Source organism: Pleuronectes platessa, chromosome 20 (genome assembly GCF_947347685.1).
Source record: "Pleuronectes platessa chromosome 20, fPlePla1.1, whole genome shotgun sequence".
Classification (NCBI taxonomy): Eukaryota; Metazoa; Chordata; class Actinopteri; order Pleuronectiformes; family Pleuronectidae; genus Pleuronectes; species Pleuronectes platessa.
Window position 1 is genome coordinate 18534827 of NC_070645.1, and position 21882 is coordinate 18556708.

The window sequence follows — 21882 nt, forward strand, 5'->3', positions numbered from 1 at the left end:
ACCAGCAGCTAACCAGCAGCCAACCAGCAGCCAACCTGGCAACATGCCTATCCTGATGATCGGTTTCCTTGTAGGAGCCTCAGTCACTGGGGCAGTGAGGAAACTATTTGACTACATTTATGTACCATATCTCCAGCCAGGTGAAGAGGGAGATGGAAGTATTGATGAGGATAATAATTCAGCACCCATGGTCGCCACTGATCTGCACGAATCATTATCTGCCATTCAAGTGGATAAGGTCCATGCTTTGGTCACTGCATTGCTGGAGTTTTCAGCTCTGCTCATGGATAAAGAAGAACAGGATGGGATTGGACCTTCAGCTGTTGAGTTGAACGCTCCAGCAGCAATAAATGAGAGCATTGCTGCATCTCTGTTCAACATTTGTAGAACTTTGTACAACGCCCAACATTCAGCGCCGGTGGTTTCTACTGATCCTTCTGATCCAGTAACTGGTGTTCATGAGGAGGAGGCCAATCTTCTGTCCCCTGCAGAGTCAGAGTCGCTAGCAGAACAAGAAGAGACAGGACCTTCAGCAGTTGAGTTAGACTCTACAGCAGCTCTCAATGAGGCAATTTTTTTCTTTTATCTTATTTTTGCCTTTTTTGCCATAGCTATATCCGCTGTGTTTAGAGTATGGTTCATCTAATGCTGCCAGCAGACAAACTGTACTTATGTCACACCATGTTAAACCCTTTGAGACAAATTGGGATTTGTGAATATGGGCTATACAAATAAAATCTTATTGATTGATTGATTCATTCCAAGGCTGACAAAGCTATGTGTGCACCATCACTACCGAAATCTCACCCCTTCTTCTTTCAGTCCAGGTAAACGTTTGTACCAAATTTCAAGAGGTTCACTGGGAGTGTTTCTGAGACATCAAGTTCACCAGTATGTACTGGAATCGTGGCGATTTCTATGCTCCACCAAGCAAACATCAGTAATTAGATGTGGCACAAACTGGTGTCGGCGGCTTGGCACCATGTCTCCTCACAGCAAGAGTCCTCGGTCCTCTCACTTTTCAAAGAGGTGAAGTTAATTGTATTTCACGCTGGCGAAATGTCCTGGTGTACCTCGCCTCTTGCCCAATGTTCTTCTTGGACTGGCTCCAGCCGCCCGGTGGCTCTCGAGGGGGAAGCTGTATAGATAAAGGATGAATGATGGATGATGGATGGTGGATGGATGGATGGATGGCCCTAACTGTAACTTAGACTGTCACATATTCAACTCCCTTAGATCATTGAAATTCACAGGGTTGAATTCGGGGATTCCTTACTAAAATGTGTTGTCTGAAAGGTTGTTGTTTTTTTCCTGAAGAGAAAGCCTGACTGTCCCCGGGGAAATATATCAACATCTATATGGTTCTCCTGGTGAAATGAGTATGTAGCCGTGGGTGGAGCATGTTCAGATTCCCTTTGGCTGTGTTGTGAAATCCAGACTGAGATAATGGCATCTAGACAAATGTCTCTCTTACACAGAAACGAATACAAGTGAATGCGGCCGCCCAGTGAAGGTTGTGTTTGTGTCCGGCTGCGGCAGCTCTCAGTTATCATTAGGGAGGAGCTGTACACCATCACTTTATTGTGCATATTTGTTTTTAAGATACAGGGACACAGAGAGAGGGATTGTTTCAAACCTCTTATTCCTTCAGCTTGTTTACTCAGTTCTTATCAAACGACAGAGCAGGCTGCAGGAGGAAGGCGTCGGGATGGCAAATAGATTCTGGGTTAAAGAATCTTTTTAACAAAGGATTTAGCAAACATTTGCCTTGTTTATCGCAGCTTACAGTGTGCAAGATACTCGCCTTCACAAAACACTGAACGTCCAAAGCCCTGTCGTGCCGAAAGCTCCGGGGAGGGAAGAGAGATTCCAAAAAGTGTGTCAGGTTTATCTCATACATAATCGCTTGATAAGATAAGGCGTCGGGGCTTCATATCTGCAAATGACACGAGCTTGCTCCCGTGAAAGGAAACAGATGGAGGGAAGCCAACTTTGTTAGGGCTTCACAAACTATAGCAAATAAGCATATGTCTTTATGGCCTGGTGGAGCCACAAATAGCTTGTCAGAAGTGTGAACAGAGCAGTTGCCCTTTATTGCTTTCAGTGGCGTGATGCTGCCTCGGAGTCGCTCGCTTCCTCTCTCATGCTGCTCCCCAATAAACGAGGAGCCGCTTGCTAACTCAGACCACGTTTACCTTTGGGGCCTGTGTGACTGAAATGCCCCTTTCATCTAGGAGGGACATGTCTGTCTCAATATCCCCATGGTGCTTATGGCTCTGTGCACACAGAGAACGTGGAGGAGGAGGAGGAGGAGGGGGAAGAGATATTTCTTTGTCCACCACAGCGGATCCATCGCTTGTGTACCCTCTCCCACCCTTCGTCTCAGCTTATGGGGAAGGTGTGATGAATGCAATCGGGTCTGAGGGCTGCTGGTGGTGGTGGTGGTGGTGGTGTTGTGTGTCTGTGTGTGTGTTGGGGGGTGAACGTGGACTTGTCTACGAGGAAACGAGGTGAAGGCTGACTGGCAGCACCTCCACCCCTCCTCCCATCACCCTTCTGTTCTCCCACTTGTACCTGTCACTGGTGCATGGGTTGAGATCTCAGCGGCTGGCTGCTGCTCTCCAGCTGGCTGCTCGCGCAATATCTGTTTATCCTTCGCCCCGGCGAACCCCTCGGGATTCAAACCGCGGCGTGCAGCCACATTTGATATGCTACGTCAACACTGTCTGGATTCACCGAGGCTCAAGCATGAAGTTTTGATGCTTCAACCTTCTGCAGCCAGATTGAGTGAATGTAAATGCAGTTTTCATTTGGGCCTGTTGACTGTAAAACTGAGGTTTGACTCGCAGCCAATTTCCTAAAAACCCTAAATGAGATTAAAAGTGCAAGAAGAATATGTTTAAAGGAAAAGTCCGACGAGAACATCGGTGGCATTGAAACCTTTTTCTTAAGTCGTAGCTAAAATGATGAGTCATCATGTGCAGAACCAATCAGATGTGGTGTCAGTCGCATAGATTCAAAGAGCCGTGCTTCTGTTTAGACTCAGTTTCTACGAGTCGGAGATTAGAAGGAAACACAATAGAGTCTCCTCCTCCAACAGCAGCTTCAGCAAAAGGAATTTTCTGGTTATTTTTACCTTCTCTAATTTGTTAGAGCTGTTGGCTGTTCTAAGTGAACAGGATCAGATGAAGGTGGATGAGACTGGTTCTAAAACACATGGCTTTTGTTTTTCAGGCTTTCAAGCACCTAAACAAGGGGTTTGAAGCCTCGGCCACGTTTCAGTTTGAAGATTGCAGGGCTGCATTTTGGTCTGGACCCGTATTTACCTCCTGATTGGTTCTTTTCAGCGGGAAGGCAAAGCGTTGCTAACACTTTCAAGAAATCCCTGTTTTTACCTGCAGTTATTTGTAACTTGAAGAGGTGATAATCTGCTCCGTGCTTACTTCGTCACACAGAGCGAAAAAGGTTTTGACCATATGTTTGTTTGCATGAAGCCTTAGAACCAAACAATTCTGCCTTTTATGAGAGAAGGACTTTTCTGTTTCTTATCTCCGGGTTTTGTCGCTCTCCTCCCAGGATGAAGATGTGTTGTGTTGTGTTGTCGAGCGGCAGATTCGACCTGAGAGGTTGTGAAGGTTTATGAAACGAGGTCATGGTCACTGGAGGACAGAAGCTAAATGAAATCATAGCTGGAAGCAGCAATATGGTGACCTGCCTCATGCCTGTGTGTGTGTGTGTGTGTGTGTATATATATATATATATATATATATATATATATATATCTTTTTTCATAAAGGAGAAAGTGGTGCAGATGATCTGAATCTCAAATTGTTTCATATGGCCACCAACTCAACAGAGTGACCAGTCTGCAGAGAAAGTTCAACACAGGAAAACGATTTATCACTGAATCAGGATGAAAAGATGCTTTCATTTGAAACTACTGAAGGTATTTGATATTCTATGTATTCTTAATTGGTAATGTCGGTTTTTCTCATCTATACTTAAGTGAAATCAGTAAAAAAATTAAGAGGGGTTTGGGTTGAAGTCTACACAATAGACTTAAACCTCTTCTTTGATTTGGAAAAAGGCAAAAATGTGATTTAAAAACATAATTTACAAACGGCAGTATTTCATATCAGTTTTCTTTCAGTCAAAAATACGTCACAAGCTTCTGCTAACGTTTTCAAACTCGGAGCAAACTTTTCTTTCCTTCTGCTCTTTTTAATTCTCTTTAAGTTTGGACGTGGTCCATTAATCCAGTCGATCTGATGCTGGAGAGCAGCAGACAGAGGAAACCACATCAGCAGGCAGAGACTGTCAGCCCCCCCCCCCCCCCCCCCAGCGGTCTTCCTGTCATTTACCTTCAGTCCCCGTATGACAAGCTTTTACATTACTGAACCCAGTGCAGTGGGTTCAGTAATGTGGGTTCAGTGCGCTTCTTCCATCTGTCACCATATTGGCCTCTCCCCCCGCGCTCCCTGATTGGCTGAGGCTGTCATCGATCACACGCCGTCGAATTGGCCCGGCGCTCAAATCAATGTGGAGACAGAAGAGTGCTCGTGACCTTGGGCTCATCCCCCCCCCCCCTCCCCCCCATTCAAACCAAACCCTACAGAGGGAGGGGGATTAAATTCCCAAAAAGTATTTATGAGTGCCGTAAAGCTCCCGACCTGAAGCATTGACTCTCTGCCCGTCCCCGTCTCTCTTCAGCATGGCATGAAATTAACTATATGCCAGTGAAGTCGAGTTTTCTCGCTCCAATTTCCCTTTTGACAAGCCGGGGCTAATGGAGGAGGTGTTCCTGGATTAATGTCTCAGCGCTGCAGCTAAACCCGTCACCAGGGTGAGCGAAGGCCTGCTTGTTTGTTGCTGTCAGTGATTTACTTCGGGTTTAAAGTACTTATACTCAGACTATTTACTGGGCCGTAGTTTTAATTTACTACGACTTAATTCCGTCGATTCAAAACACACTCCCTTGTTTTTACTATAGAAGATTTTCTTTGACAAACTGAGGTTGATGGAGGTATTTTATTGTATTTTGAGGAATAATGAAATATTACGTGGTATCTGGACATTGTGCCATCGGGATCTACACTTAATTAGCGGCTTTGGAAAATCGAGTAAACCACTGTAGTGTTTGCTGCTGCTGCTAAGTGGCCGTCTCTCCCTCTCTGTCTCTATATGTGCACAGACGTTGGTATTTGTTGGCCTTTTATATATAAATCTCTCCTCGGCTGGTTCCTCCTTGTCTGTGTACATACGCCCGCACAGAACCCAAATCAATACGCCCTGCACTCTAATAATATTCTACAAATGCTGGGCCCCCAGAGCCGGAACAGGATTAGGTAAAGAAATCTTTTAAAGCACGCCGCCGCCTCTTCCTGGAACAATGCGCAGAGGGACCCGGTGCTGTCGGAGCTGATTACTGCACCGGAGTTTCTAAAGGAAAAAGGGATTTCGGCTCAATGTGACTTCACAGAGGTTGTTTTAGAAAACTCCACATGAACACTTCTTTCTACTTGACCTTGTTTCACATTATTAACTGAGTGAAATGATTAGTTATATTGAATCATTTGTCAGGTACGACAGTGGCATTTGTATCTATGTATACACACAAACATATATAAATGTAGCATAAATATACATTGATATTTTATTTACAAATGTTGGTTTTTGTATTCTAAGGCTTGATGAGATTTTGTGTTTGCTTATTTTCTTCTTCTCCCGAGTTTCTAAATGTTAGTATTGATTGGAATTTTAAAAAGCTCATATTATTCCAGCCCTATAGCGGCGGAGCACACCGGGGCAACGCTGTGGAAAATGTCAAATGCTCCCTCTGCTCTTTCATGCTGCTCCTGAGGTGAATGCTTTCTTTCTTTCTCTCTTTCTGGGAATCAGTGGCTCTTCAGCTTGAATTTCAAAAACGTACCAATTAAAATGTGACTCTGGAAATACAGATTTTAATTAGTTTAACTGTAAGATGCTTTTTCCCGAGCACAGAGAAGCCTTCGACGACCTTGTTTGGAGCAAACATTTTAAATTCTACTGCTCCTTTAAACTTGCGCCAAATCTAAAGTTGTCATGATTGATTGAAGTGTTTTGTGACAGTGGAGCTTCTTTTATTATTTCATTTGAACTCTGAAGTAGGTTGACTTCACCATATGTGTGATGTCGGAGTGTGGAGGGATTTGTCTCCTTCTGAAGTGTCAGTCATTGTCCTCCCTGTATTAGAAATGATGAAATATCCTTAAGGGCTCCACGGCGCCTCCTCTTTAGAGCGTTCTCTACCGACTCTGTGTTCTCCTCTAAAACCTCCTTAATAGGAATTCAGATGAGCCACAAAAGAGGAGAAACTTGGAGCCGAGTCAAAACTTTCATCTTTTATTCACAAGCAGCGGCTCCAATGCAGTTTCAGACTTCCTTCATCTGGAATCGTCCCCAGTGACGTCTTTTTCCCCGTGTCTCCGCTCGGTGGTGTCTCTGCATACGGTTGGCTTTACTTTCTGATAGTCCTATTAATAACATTTTCAATAAAATATAACAGCAGCAACTCTTTCAGACACAAGGTTTTCATTATGAGCAATGGGGCAATTTGGCGTAGACGCATGTGGGTGTTCAAAGAAGGCCCATCACTTATCCAAATAGCGCCGAGTCACACGCTGAATGTCAAGTTATTAACTGCGGCTGTAATACAAATTCAATTCAGAGGCCGGATTGAATGAGCAAAATGCTGAACTGCGTGCTAATCAAAAGAATTGGAAGCTATTCTGGAATTAATTTGTACAACGTCACGGTCGCTTCTCATCAGGACGACCTCGAGCGATCGGCCTGCTTCCTGTTTTCTACCAAATGATACCGGGATTCCATTTAATCAGAGCATTTAGGTGTATTAATAGAATTCACATCTCGTCGGATTATTTTTACGTTTGTTTCATCGTCTGAAAATGTGATTATGATTTCAATTTTCCCTCTGATTTGTCTGTTAAAGCTCGGCGGCCTCCGACCAGCCGCGTCCTCGCAGAGACAATAAGTTGGAATTGCCTTCAGTGCTTCTTCAGACCTCAGGGACTTTTCTTCATTTTGTCTCGCTGCTCCCTGCGTGTGATCCGGGGGAATTGAAAAGTCGGTGCTCAATAATGGAATAAATGGGTTCTAAGGGGGCTGGGGTGGGGAACTTTGTCCTTATCCTGGTATTAGTTAACAGCCCAGACACCACATCAGGCCTGTGTTAGAGACTCTGACGTCTCACTTTACTGCTCCTTCACTATTAAATTCTATATTTAATGAGTTCTATTGTGTTTTAATTGTATTCTATCTTTCTTTATCACATACAGTTGCCCTTGAGCATTTATTACTGGGCTAAAATCAAGATCTATTATTATTTATGTTACAATAAATAACATTGCAACCGTAAAGTTTAATAGAGTCCGACGGATTTAGATTCTTGGGGGCTGATATATGATGTTGTTTTCAAACCCTTATGACAGTGAGATGTAATTGAGGTTTGATATTTTACAGTCTAAACATAAACCTTCATTATAAATAACTATAAAAACTCATAGGACTTCATAGTATCGGCATATCAACCGATAAATCCAGTAATTTGTAATAATGGTATTGAGAATGTTGATATAAATGCGTATAAAGCAACAAAACAGAACTAAAATAAGGAAGATGACTGAAAATATGTCATATTAAGTTTTATGTCTTTACTTCAATTCTAACAAACATACAAGGAATTGTTAAATCCTATTTTTCTGAAAAGTTACGGAGACTTTTCGATTCACAGCCGATACATTTCACCTCAGGATTTGTTTATTCATCAACATAAATACGCAATCGAAGCGGGAAATCAATCACACAAGTTAATTTCCCCACTTTTTTGCTTTCGTGATGGGAAAAGCAACTAATCACATGGTCGGTTGAGTCTGGAAACTGCAGAAATACAAGTGATTTTCAATGTGAGCAGCAGCAGCAGCAGTGACTGTGTGAAACCGAGTGAAACATCCCACATCGAGGTGAGAGAGGCTCGACCGGCACCTGAACCAGAACTCTCCACACAGACCTCACAGACTCACTGACTTTCTACAACACCATCTCCTGTAATGTCTCTTATAGATATTGCTGAACTTACAGTAGGTTTCATACCCGAATGACCATAATGTATTTCACTTTAAAGTCCTGTACCCTTTATTTGCCTCAGCTGAATAGAAAACCAAGCTTTTATTGGCTTTATGTCCTATTTTCCCTCAGTTTTTATGTGTATTGGATCATATTTTAGTGAGATAGCTCAGTTTTACTGTGTGTTGACAACACAAACTCAACACCTCTGCAGGTACTTCATATTAAAAAGCCTCCAGCAATTTCAACCAATCGTTTATTTCCATTCGCAGCTCTACTTTTACAATGTCTCACTATAGAGCACTCTTATAGTGAGACATCAATATGAAGCGTCCTCAACAGCAGCTTGAATCGAAATATAATCATCTGGATTAATTATTTGCGCTCAAGTTAATTCAGTTTTTGGCAGCAGAAGCCCTTTGGTTAACATGGTGGAGAAATGACAGTATCATGATCTGCTGTTGCAAATTAGTTTCATGTAATAAAATGTTTTTTTTCATATTGTTCCAAACTCGAAGATGGGACCTAAACTTTCATTTTAGCCTCACGCTGCCTCTTTTTTTTTTTTTTTAAGATTATTTTTTGGCATTTTATGCTTTTATTGATAGTTTTAGAGACAGAGTTGAAATGGGGCAGAGAGGGGAGTGACATGCAGAGAACGACCGCGGGCTGGAATCGAACCCGGGTCCGCTGCTGGCCGAGGCCCATGGGGGGGACGCCCTACCAACCGAGCTAAGGGCGCCCCCCTCACGCTGCCTCTTTGACCTTTTCCCTGTCTTACTCTTGACACGACTAAATTACACACCCTCATAAATATCAGTCCCCTACACATTTAAAACATTTTTTGAATCAAGATCTATTTATTATTTTCTGTAGAATCGATGAAAATGTTAAAAATCTTTGACGTTTAAGGAAAATCGGCACCAAAATGCATTGAGTGCTTTGTTTGAAGTGGATTGAGTGTTTGTCATGTGTTTGTTTTTGCTCCTGTTCGCTGCACTCTCCTATCGACCATCATTCCCAGTCTGAGTGGACAGCTGTCAGGGGTCGTTTAGGGCTTTAGTGTCTCGCCCAAGGACACTTTGAGCACGGGATCGAACAACCGACCTTCTGATTAGCGAGCAACCCGCTCCACCTCCTGAGCCGCGGCCGTCTGCCACAATCACTCACCTCTCGTTACGACAGTGTGTCCAGGTAGAGCCGGTGACGTCCCCTCTGTGCAGGGGGGGGGGGGGGGGGGGGAACAGACGCTGCTCATCAATATCCGTCACTTTGTCTTCCTCTCTTTTTCTAGACTAAATAAAATCTCTATTGCAAGTTGCACCAACGATGTTTCAGCAAATTAAACTTGATGGAGAACTTTCTGGAACTGGAGCGTTGTGGCCCAGTGCTGCTCTTATTGTCTTGTTTTACTGCCTCTCATTTATTAGCTGCTGGCCACGGTGGAGTCGGGCTCAGTGTACAGAACCATCCCTTGTGCCAGTTTGGCTCTTTGGCACTTTGGCTCACCAAGCCGCGGCCGTAAACGCCACATAAATGTAGATTGGTGCTGCATCGTGCCCGGGACCAATCTTCCTGAGAGGTGGGTGCGGCAATTTACGAGTTGCGATTCGTGGCGTGAATGCATCACCGCCGATTTATCAGCGCCCATCACAAGGCCTGACTCGGCCAAAGACCTGCAACAAAACACAAACTCCAGTGTGAGTCGCGTTGTACACGAGTTCGATATCCGATTCACGCAAACAACTTTGTGTCGTGCGGTCACTGAAGTCTGTCGCTCTTCTGCTGTTTTAGTCCTCCTGTCTGTTCTTTCCCTCATCCTCCCTTCCTCCCTCTCTCTGTCGCTTTGTCCACTTGCCAACTCTCGACACACACACACAGACACACACACACAAACACACACACCTTTGGCTCACTAAAACTGTGATGGAGAGAACTCAGTTGGGCTGAGTTTGCTGACAGACGACTCTTGTAGGAGAAAAGAAAAGCCCAGCGTTGTGTGGGGAAGAGTTCAGTGTGGAGATAGAAAGGTAGAGACGAGAGTGAAGAGAAAACTGGGTGGAGAGAGAGAAGGGGAGAGAGGGAGAGAGGGAGAGAGGAGCCCTCCATTCACCATCTGCAGCTACTACAAGTGAGAGTTGGAGCAGGCGACTTGTCTCGGGGACAAAGCGGATGAGGGAGCTCAGTCAATGAGAAAGATAGAGGGGCTGCGAAAAGTCGAAGAGGGACAGGGGGAGAGAGGAGGAAACAGGGGGTGGGTAGTGGTGGGGGGGGGGGGGGGGAGTAGAGAAGAGGAGGAAGGGGAGGATGAGAGACACTCGGAGCGAGTGAAGTCGGGGAGCACACATTTCCCGAGAGCCCATCTGGGAGCGAATGGATCGCGAGTCCTTGTCGTTATTTGATTGATTCACAAACGTGGAAGTGTGCTCCAGTCAGCTGACCGGAGGGGGGGGCAGAGAGAGAGAGAGGGAGAGAGAGAGGGAGAGAGTGGGGGTCTCCTGTAATCCTCCCACTTCAGGTGAAGCCTCGCACTCGCTCTGCACTTATCCAGAGGACTTTCCCGTGCTGAGGAAGAGGAGGAGGAGGAGGAGAGGGGCGTCGGAGGATATTCTTATCTCCCACTGTCACTCCAGTCATGTCCATGCTAATTGCCGCCCAGCAGATCGATACCACCACCACCTCCAAACTGGTAAGCTGCACTCGCACTGTAGCGTGCATGCTAGAGAACCGTTGAGCCGCAGCCGAGCGTCTTTGAGCATCTCTCATCTTCATCAGCGCCATTAGGCCCGTGTGGTTCTAATGATGCCGACTCACTTTGAACAGACTCGTCCTCCTGTTGTCTTCATCACGTCTCAGCTGAACTGCTCCTGCTTGTGTTTCGTCTCATCCTCAAAACGTCTCTGGCAGAGGACGTCGGGACGTTTGACTCTGGTTCTGGTGGGATTAATAATTCTGCATGTGTCCTGTCAGAGGACGTGATTGGCCGGTCGGAGGTCTGGACCCTGTACGGGGTGGGGTCGGGGGGGGGGTTATGGTCCTGGTGCGATGACAGAAGGTGCTGCTGTGTTGATGTGTCCCCGCTGCCCCCTCAGGGTCTCTCCTTCATAACTCATCAGCGAGGTGGAAGTTAAATCAGAGTCTCCACCTCCCTCCCTTCATCCTTCTATCTGTTTTATTCTGCCTCCTCGTCTGAACCTTGGGAAGCACATCAGCGCTCGGTCCCGTCAGCAGCTGAGACAGAACACGACTCTTCTTCTTGTGTTTGCTTGTTGGAATGTTTGCTGCTGCTGATGGAACGTGGCCTCGGCTGCAGCCGCTTGTTGATGGAAATATGCTTCTGAACTCAAATAGTCAAAGTTTCAAGGTTGTGGAGACAAACTTTCAATTCTGTGATGGAAATTCAACTTTTTGATTTATGTAACAACTAAACGCCTTGAGGTGTGAACAACACAATGGACTTCAGTGTATTTCACGTCTCTGGTATCGTCACATTTAAATGAAGAACCTGCACAGATCACGTTGTGCAACTGAGATATCCAATTAATATTATGAGAGAGATATTGCTATTTCAGTGTTTAGATTTTTCCATTTACTTTCTGAGATGTTGCACCTTTTCAAAAAAAAATATCAGCTTCTGCAATTTGGATGTTAAACGTCTCCTTATTGCTATTTTATTAATGTTTCTATTCTATTTTCATATGTCAGGGGGGGGAGTTCACACACGTTTGGAGGATGAATGAAAGACAAAGCTCCCGATAAAGTTTCACACGTTGCTCACACACTTTCTCAAGCTGTGTCACAAGATGGAAACTGTGCCGCTTGTCATTTTGGAATTCCTGAAGGATCCATCTGGGTTTGACAAGAAGATGCAACAGTGGGAACCATTAAATTCTCATTTCCCACAGTTGGAGACAACCCCCCTTTATTTTTCTACTTTATTGGTCCTGACACGACTCATCCGGTTGCACCTGTCCCTCCTGGCAGAATCCGAGGAGTCTGTGTGAAACCGACATGTAGCTCCAGTGAGCAGCATGTAGACAGTTTAACTGAAAACAAACCGCTGATGCATCAAGTGCTTGGTCCCTGAGGAGCAATGGGATGTTGAGCTGCAGCTTTCCAACAGGACCAGTTAGAAAAACCACATGTGACAGTGGTGTGAAGTGTTGCCACCAGCCAGCTCTGTGTGGCTGGCACCGGTGCAGGCGTGGTACAAAAGCAGGAGGCAGCTGGTGCAGGCTGGTGTTTTATGTTTTATGTAAAAAGGTTTTAATACAAAGAAGAGTTTTCAAAACTGTTTTGAGTTTATTCTGCCAAATTGGTATCAAATTCAGGGGAAAAAAAAGAGATTTTGATTTGAAAATATTCAAATCATGGATGTAGATGTGTAGTTTTGCATAACAGACACTGGTGGTCATATAGGTGCGTTATAGGTTTGTGTGTTCGTGCTAAATCTGTGTCCTACTCCTGATCATTTGCTTTAAAATATTATATAACTACAGTATTTAGATAGATAGGGTCGTTAAGTGAAGAGAACGGACATGATGGGATTCGAACCCTGGGACCATTTGACCATTTAACCTTTAACCCCTCAAATCTCACCCTCCTGGCCTCTCTGTTTGAATCCCACCGTTCCCAATGCTTCACCCAGCGATGCACTGGGATCCAGTTCAGGGTTCCGTTTTGATGCGTCTGATTTCCCGCCTCCTCTCTGTTCCCCCCCGGGCTCACGACTCACGTCACTGCTCTGCGTTAAGACGTCTCATTTCCCAGCTAATGTGTTTAATTCCAATCACTGGTACATCCAAATGGTTTCCAGCCCTTGTGCTCTTATTCCTGATGGGAACTCCTCACGTTAAACACTTGAGGAGCTTTACAGGCAGAGGGGATGAGTCTCTGAAGGAATTTTAATGACTTTTTATACAAGCAGAACTTGAAAAACACTGGAATCGGTATCTGGTTCAAACTTCTCTCTGGTTTCACTCCAGCGTGAAGGGATTTCTGTGCTTTGAGGTGGATTAGTTGTGTAAAAATGGGGGAATATTACAGAAGAAAGGACGAGATTCACTATTGATTCTTTGTGAAGTGACGGATGATTGACTTCAACACGCAGCAAAGGCTGAAATATGAATATGTGATTTTTCTCTGCCAACATTTGTCTCTGGAGAAGCTCCTCGATGACATTTAAGTCCAACTTCTCCCCAAATAAATCAATAATCACTATGAATCCACAGTTTTCTATTCATTCACACAACCTTGTAATTTCTGAGCCAAAATACCCCCCACCCAAAAAAAGAGAAATGACTAATGTGGAATTGACTGTATTGATTTTTTTTGGGGGGGTGGGGGGTGCTAATTGAAGCCCTGGCTAACACTTCACTTGGCCTCCACTCAAAACTGTGACTGGAATCCTTTAGTGAAACTAATTAAAACGCCATCAGATAATACCAGCAGGTTGTTGTAGTAATGACAAAGTGTGTGTGTGTGTGTGTGTGTGTGTGTGTGTGTTTGGTTGTGTGTTTTCTGCACGTGTGTGTTCTTTCTGCAGGTGTGTGTGTGTGGCAGGTTTAAATACCAGACGTCCACGTGAAGCAGATTTCGTTCAACTTTTCACTTCTTGACTTTTCCCGTCAAACTTTTCCTTTACATCCCATCCTCTCTACATCCTCTACCCCCCCCCCCCCCCCCCCCCCCCCCGACACCTTCTGGTCTTTCAGAAGGCACGACCAGAAAGTATGTTGGAAAATGCTCACCACTGCATTTCCTTCTGAAAGCCTCTCTCAGTTAAATATTTTTACTTTTCCCCGCCACTGTCTGGCCGTCTGTAAACCTCTCGCAGTCATAATTCGAGGACATCTGGAGGCACAAATAAGTGGAGGGCTCTCTGTGTTTGTGTGTCTGTGTGCGTGTGTGTGTGTGCGTGTGTTGTGCTGCAGTCAGCAGTGCTCGTAGCTACTCAAGAAAACGATGAAGTAATAAGCGAGGGACCTGCAGCCAGATGCCTGAGTTCTTAATGCTTTTCACCTGATAACTGCTTTTTATGAATGTTTTTAAATAGATACCAAAAGTGTCAGGAAGCAGTTTTTTGAGTAAAAGTGCATAAAATAAATTCTCTCCCTCCTACAACAGGAATAAGGATCATTTCAGTTATTCCAGTTCGTCGTGGAGGGAATAAAAATGTGTGTGAACGTCAAATGTCGTAACTTTCCATGCAGACATGGATATAAACGATAGATGTAAGATAAGATATGTTAACACCCTGCGGCTGATTCTTTCTATCTACGTGTTTAGGATATAAAAGTGTTGGACAAATTAAAAGTGATTAGATTTATGAACGTATGTAAATGAGGCTGTGATCTGGGTTTAAATGTTTCAGGCTGTGAAAACATGATGTGTCTGCAGTGAAGAGCCAGAACTATATAGAACATAGATCTCATACCCTGTAGAATAAGATGATTTCAATAATCTTTATGTTAATTAAGGGGAAAGAAAAAGGTACAGACAAGTACAGGAAACTGCAAAGTCTGCACTCTCCACATGTGCTCCTCCATCCCTGCTCCTGGATCTGTTTGGTTACTGCTGAGCCGTCAGAATAACAAATCAACCCTCAGCAAACACACCTTTCCCATCTGGACCACCGTCACCCTCCCAGTCGTGGGATTATTCTGGGAAATTGGGATCCAGGTCAACACAGAAGCGTGAGATAACTCCTCCCAGCCTCACATCTGCAAATTACCTTTGTGCCTCTTGCACTTTATATGTGCTTCACCCTCCGTGGCAGCTCCTGCCCGCTCTCGACCACTGGCTTATTTCTGCACCTTCAACCCCCCCCCCCCCCTTTATCATGCCCATTGCAAATAGGATTGGGAGTCCATCTGCCATGCTTCATGTCCCTTTAGCCAGAGAAATCCACGGCTGACACAGACACATCATAAAACTGCAGAATGAGCGAAACACGATTTGTCAAAACTTTTTCCTCCCACTTGCTGTTTGTCATATCTGAGAATTCACTTCTCCTTGAGAGATGGTGCCGCGGTGGCGCCGGGCAGATGGAGGTGTCGATCAAAAAAACAAAACATCAGATGGAAGTTGAGGCAACTCTGTGGTTTCTCAGCGGCAAGTGACAGCGCCTATTAATTTGGCCGTTTAATTATGAGTCCAGCAGCGTCAGGCTCAGGCACCTTCAATCTCCTGCTGTCTTTCAAAACACACCTCACGCCAGCAGCCACAGAAACACACTCAAAGTTTTTGATCTAATAATGAAACTTTTCCTCCTTCGCTCTTCAAGAAGAATCTGTGGAAGAATCCTTTAGATCAATCAGACTTATACCTTCTCCTACTTTCTGAATTGCCTCTGCGTCCTTGTGGTGATACTTAGGGACGGATGTAAGATGTGAGCGGGTGTAAAATGACTGCAGCTGCAGAATGGTAGAGTCCAACAGACCCGAACATCCTGAGCAACGGCCACATTGATCCTCGGGATGGAAGGTTTATGACGGTGTTCTCAGAGAGAGGTGGACGGCAGCAGAGAAATGAGACACAGCAGTATAAATTCACGAGTTCCTGCACCTCCTATTCTCTCTCTCTCTCTCTCTCTCTCTCTCTCTCACCTGAACTCTTGCTCCTGCGCTCGCCCCCCCTCTCGGCTTCAAGGAGGAGGAGGTTTTTCTTCTCCGTCTGCGACAAGGTCAAACTTCACTCTCCTTCCTCGTCGGGCCTCAAGTTTGCCGAGTGGATTAATTCCTCAGATGCCATATGTGCGATTAATCAGCACCGTGTGACTTCGCCCGCTCCGAGTGTTCTGTTCATCGCTTTATCAAAACGGAATTCAATTTAAAGGGTCAGTTCACCCGGAGCAGCCAAGCACCGCAGAACATTATCTAAAGTTTACCTTTACACAGGTATTAATCTGACTTTTGGGAAGTTTGTCTCCATCCGATATGTTCACCTGATTATTTTACCTTTTAAAAAAAACGTTGATTCTTGTATTGAACAAGCAGATGAACTGAAAAATATATGAGATTGTGGAATAAGATAATTTTTCAACAAGGGATAAAACGTATTTTATGCTATAATTAAATAAAATTGCCTTTTAAATCATGATATTTAGATATTTTTGACGTTTCATCAAACCATCCATCATAAAAGATAATTCTTCCTCTTGTTTAATTCACGTCAATAAAGCTTGTCAGGGTGATTGACTGCCTCCCTCTGGCCGTGATCATTTCGTGGCCTTGCAGTCCTGCAGCACTTACACAGCGTTTGGGGAAAATACTGTTGACAACTGCCTCTGCACCACCTTCGTCTTTATGACAGAGGAGGAGGAGGGTACACCCCCCCCTAGAGTGGCTTCAGTCCAGAGGCAAGAATTTGGCTTGATAGTGAAAAACTCTGCTGCTCAGGAGAATTCATCGTAAAGATAAGATTACTTAAAACAACACATAACATGTAGGAATAAAGGTGTTTGCTTTTCTAATGTGCAATAGAAGAGATGCCGGTTGTGTAATGTAAAAGTTGTGGAGCAGTGTTTCTTTTTGCATTACGTTGTTGGTTCACAGTATGTAATACATTGGTTTATATTGCCTCAGGGGCATGTGCACATTTTGCACGAAGACAAATTTGCAAAATTGATATTTCCAGCAGCAGAGTGAGGAATTTATTCAGAAATCAATACAAGAAGCAGCGTTTATCCACTAGATGCCAGTGTTTGCTCTCCTTTGTTTAATTCGTTGTCTCCTCTTTGTAATTCACCTGCTTCATGAAACATCTGTATCTTTCAGGAGTTATTGTGTCTGCTGCAGATTAAGCAGGATAGTGGAATAATTCCCTGTTACTAGTTTCCAGATTGAACCCACAGGTTCCTGTCGAGGTTTCATCACGATTGATTACTTGAAAATGTAATTAGAATCCTCAGTAGTTAAACAAAATCCCCTTTGTCGTGTCTTGTGATCAGGTTGCATCAGATAACACTGATTTGCTTTGGAAGTTTATAAATGTCCCACTCGGACAGAGGAGACCCTCTGCCCTCTGCTGTCCAGTTCCAGTACTGATCCCAGCAGCCGGCTGCATTAAACTCTGCATCAGCTCCAGAAATACTGAATCTCACTTTCTGTGTATGATCAAAATCAATATGAAGGGCCGGGCTAAGGTTCAGCAGCCGAGGCAGACTCTTCTGCAGACCCAGGAAGTGTCTTAGCTCTCATATCTTCCACATTATTAATATCCAGCTTGTAAATGTCCCACGTATAGTCTCCACTTGTAAATGCACAGCTCCTGCACCCTCAGGATCCCTCGCAGTTTGTCAAGCCGTGCTGCTCTGCCTTCCTCTCTCCCCCTAATCACATCACTACAGTGCCTGAAAATTGAATTTCAGTTCTGGGTCCTGTGCCAGAGCCTGAGATGGATGTGATGTGCCAAAACACATGGAAGCCTGTTTTTTTCGGGTCCTTTTATGAAACCTCTCTTGGAAATCGATGGTAAAACATTTTGCGGGCGCATTGGCAGAGCGGCCGGTGCACGCTCTGTATTTGTGGGTTTGCAGCTCAGCAATCAAATCGTGCAGCTCAGGGTGTGTTTTTAATCTTGGAAGATTAGAAACACACCCTGAAGACTTCTTTCAGGAGGTTGACTTAATTGATGAGTAAATCTGAACAGATGTTGGGGGGTAGGTTTGTTCTGAGTACACAGGAGGAGGATGTCTGTGTCTCATGAGGCATTAAGCTTCTCCCACAGAAGTTCCTGCAACTTGTCTGGTACGTGGGCTGTGATGAGTGCGAGGCTGAGTTCCCAGCATGCTCGGCTTGTTAGAAACACAGAGGGGAGGAGGAGTTCTGTGTCCTGTGAGGAAGAACAAGAGCAAATCAAATGACAGATCCTGGGTCTGTTGTGTGTAAAGTAACGATTCCCACTGGTTTGCTATAATGAAGTTAAACGATGCTGTGTCTGGACTCGGCTCCGTACTTTAGAAACTATTGGTGGAACGTCTGGTGACTCAGATTTCACTGCTCTTCTTCCCCGACTCATTCTGTCGAGATGAAGATGATTAATCAATAAGATGATTGACAAGCATCTGTTTTGATTATCTGGTAAAAACTTCTATCGTCTCAGATGTGAGATTTCACTTCTTTTCTTCCTCATGTGTGATTGTAAACTGAATATCTATCTGATTTTGGTAATCGAAGGTGAAAGGTCACATGTTTTGGGCCGAACCTAAGAAATGCTCAAACCAGTTTCAACAAAATTGTTACACAAATGTCTAAAAGGTCTTTTAGGGTCACAATATGGAGTACCAGCACGTTTCTGGAATATTTCTCATGGAACAGGCTCAAATGACTGGATTTTCTTATCAAGGACGAACATGCAGAACAAGCAAAAGCTCAACTTACTTCTCTCCTTTATCTCATCTTATTTCTACACCTTGTTTTAGTTGATTCATAACTTTTAACTTAGCAATTTGCTTTATATAAAACTTTATGAACTGTGTTTGTTCACGTTGTTTTTATATTTGCTCAGTTTTTTTGTGTTTTCTTGTCTTGAAATGTTTTGTTCATCAATTTGTTTTCTCAAACCAAACAAAGGGCAACAAATCTCTGTAATTCTTCACCGTGTTGACGTCTGACGGATTCATTTTCTTATTTTATGATCCAGAAAAACCTTTCACCTTGAAAACGTGCCCTGCTTTTCAACTTGCTCTCCTCCACATGGGGGCGCTCTTGCTCTCCGAACGACGCCTCCTCCACGGACCCGAATGGAGGTAAAGATGTAAAAAAAAACTAATACAGACACTTGATTCTTCTCTGTCTCCATCTGCAAAGTCATGATAAGTTTGCAGCTCAAATCTCTTGATGTCTGATGCGTTAATTCTGCGCTGGGTCGTTCACATGAGGCAGTTTGGTGCATCCGCTTCTCTCTGCGCGTAAAGACAAAGAGCCGCTGATCCCTGAGCGTTAGACAGCGGTCACTTTCCTCCCTGTACCACGGGGATGGTGATGGAGGGAGCCGGGGTCTCGATGAGCTTCCTCCGGCTGCTCGGGTTCGGATCGTGAGGCGGTGTGCGCAGCGTCCTGGGATCCGCACCGGTTTGGCTTTTTGTTTTTGTGCCAGTTACGCATCAACTTGGGGGAAAGTGAGGAAACTGCGTCGGTGCAGCATCGAGGCTGAAAGAACGTGATGTGAATCCTGAACAGTTTTTTTCTCCTCCTCCAACCAGAGCTTCGTCTAATCGAATTACTAAAAAACTTGGACTTCACGGACTCGGCAAGTTATTCAGCCTTTTTTTGACATGGCGTCACTGTATCAGAGATTCACCGGGAGGATCAACACCAACACGTCCTTCCCCAGCCCCCCGGAGGCGAGTCACCTCCTCGGGCGAGGTGTGGAGGGGGAGAGGGCGGCGGAGAGCCAGGGACCCCGGCCTCAGCTCCAGCATCACAGCCGGAGACACTGCGAGGACGAGGATGTAAGAAACTCACCATCACGTCTGGTTACAGAACCACCGTTAAACAGTTGAGCGCTTTTAAAAACACATCTAATCGACTTTAAAATGACGAGAGACATTGATTTTAGGGCCAAAAAGCTGAGTGTTGATTCTAACTTCCCTTTCAGAGGCACAGTGATCGAACTTGTGCGTCAAAGCTTCGATTGGTTGGCGTGTGTGTCAATAAACGATGCGTCAGGAGCGTCTGCTCCATGTCTGGTCCCTCAGTTAATCCCGCAGATGAGACGTCAGGGGTTTTGACACGAAGTGCTATTCTTAGATTCTTAGAAAAATCTGCTTTTCCACGAGGCTGTGCTATAAATATATGCAGCATTCCTTCCGGTTGGTCTGATCCGACACGTTGAAGCAGATGCTGAGCTGTGTGAGCTGCTCGCTGTGACTCAGAGGCTGTTTGTTTACCACACACGGTTTGTGTGCGGAGGGATTTCCATACATTCTACCGGGGGGGTCACCTTGGGTCTTTATAATGATGCTGTTACAGTAAAGGTGCAGATGTTTGAGGCTGTTTCCAGATGTTCAGCTCCAGACTCCCGGAGCTGTCCGTGGTGCTGAAACACAGACGTTTTAAAGAGGCTGCCTGTTTATACCAGTCACATAAAGAGCTCTGTTGACTTCCTCGTGAATCTATTTGCATTTCATGAAGACCTAGATAAGGTGTAATTCTGATTAGTTGTCTTACAATGCATGACTTTGGAACTAAATTCTGCCCTGAGTGAATTATGTGGTTTTGAGTTCTGAGCTTTCACTTCATAAATGAACAATCGGTAAAATCTGCAATATTTTAAGCGCCCTATATGAAACATATGTCTCTACATGGGCTACCTTTATGAGATAGAGCGGGTCGTCCACCCAAAGATCAGCGGTTCGATCCCAGTCTCCCCTGTTACGGGTGTCCACGTCTCCTTAAGATTCCCGGTCAGAGAACAATATACAAGTTAGTGTTCAGCATCAAACTAAGTAAAACATAATTTAACCTTGATCACAAACAGGCCAGTTGACAACTAATGATTCAAGTAGATTCACTTTTTTCCCATTTGTCACCTCAGTATTAATCGTTTAATGTTTGTTTCCATATTCAAATCACCATTTATCCAAATATCTGTGTCTCAGGATTCCTCTGCGGGCTCGTGCTTCTCTCTCGTGTGTCGGGCGCAGGTTGTTAAAACACAGGTTGAGGTGAACATGAATATAACATGAGGTTGATTTATCGAGCGCTGGTCCCTTGTCTTTGTGTTTGTTGGTGCAGAGAACTCCAACATGATCTGAAATCAATACAAACAGTGATGTGGTATTGTCCCTATTCATCAACCTGAGAGCCTGATAGTGCAGAGAAGAGCTTTGTCAGAGATAAAGACTTATTAATACAGGCCCGTGCAGTGATTACTGCAGGACGGAGAGATGTACTGTAAATCCTGCTCTCTCCTTTCAGTGGTGGGGTTTTTAACGCTATTTATTTTTATTCACTGTTAATTTCCACATTATATTCACTGTACCTCGCTCTCCTGTCCCAGTGGTTTTGCTTTGAATGTCAATCCGAGCTTTGGCGTCCGTCCAGCTGCGTGGCTTTAATGATTGAGTCTGGTGGAGGTGACATTTACATCCCACTGTGAAGATGAGAACTGGAGCCCACTGGGATGAAAAGCTCATCCACTGACTCCGACCCCCCACCAGCCCCGATCTGCCACTTCAAACCTGCCTCCACCCTTTGTCTCCTTCATACCTCTCCGTCACAGGTGGATGCTTCAGAGACATTAGACTGTGTTTCCTGAGAGAAGCTTCATTTAATCTAATTTTTGCTTCAGAAGCCTTGATTCCTGCATCGTACTGTCTCTTCTAGATGAATCCTCGCCTGTAGTGTTTGAGATGCCGGGGACATTTCACTCTCTCTGTGTCTCCTTGGATAAAAAGTGTCAATTTAACACTTTAATTCTCGGGCTCCATGATCTCAACACCTCCTTTTTTTCTTTCCGACACTTTCTCTCTGTCCTTGTTGCTCGGCCGTGTGATTCTCCTCCTCACATCCGACTGTTGTACCGTCCAGAACACGACCAAGTGAGGGAGCACGTTCAAAAGTTTACTGTCCTGCTGAAGGACACTTGGATGTTGATGGACACCTTCGCTGTGCCAGGTATCGACTGAGGGACCAATGACTCCTCACAACCGATGGTTCCCAACGCTGGAGCTGAAGTACAGATAAAAATGGTCCATAACAAGTACAAGTCCTGTATTTAAACTCGTATATACAGATCATATCATCCCTTAATGTT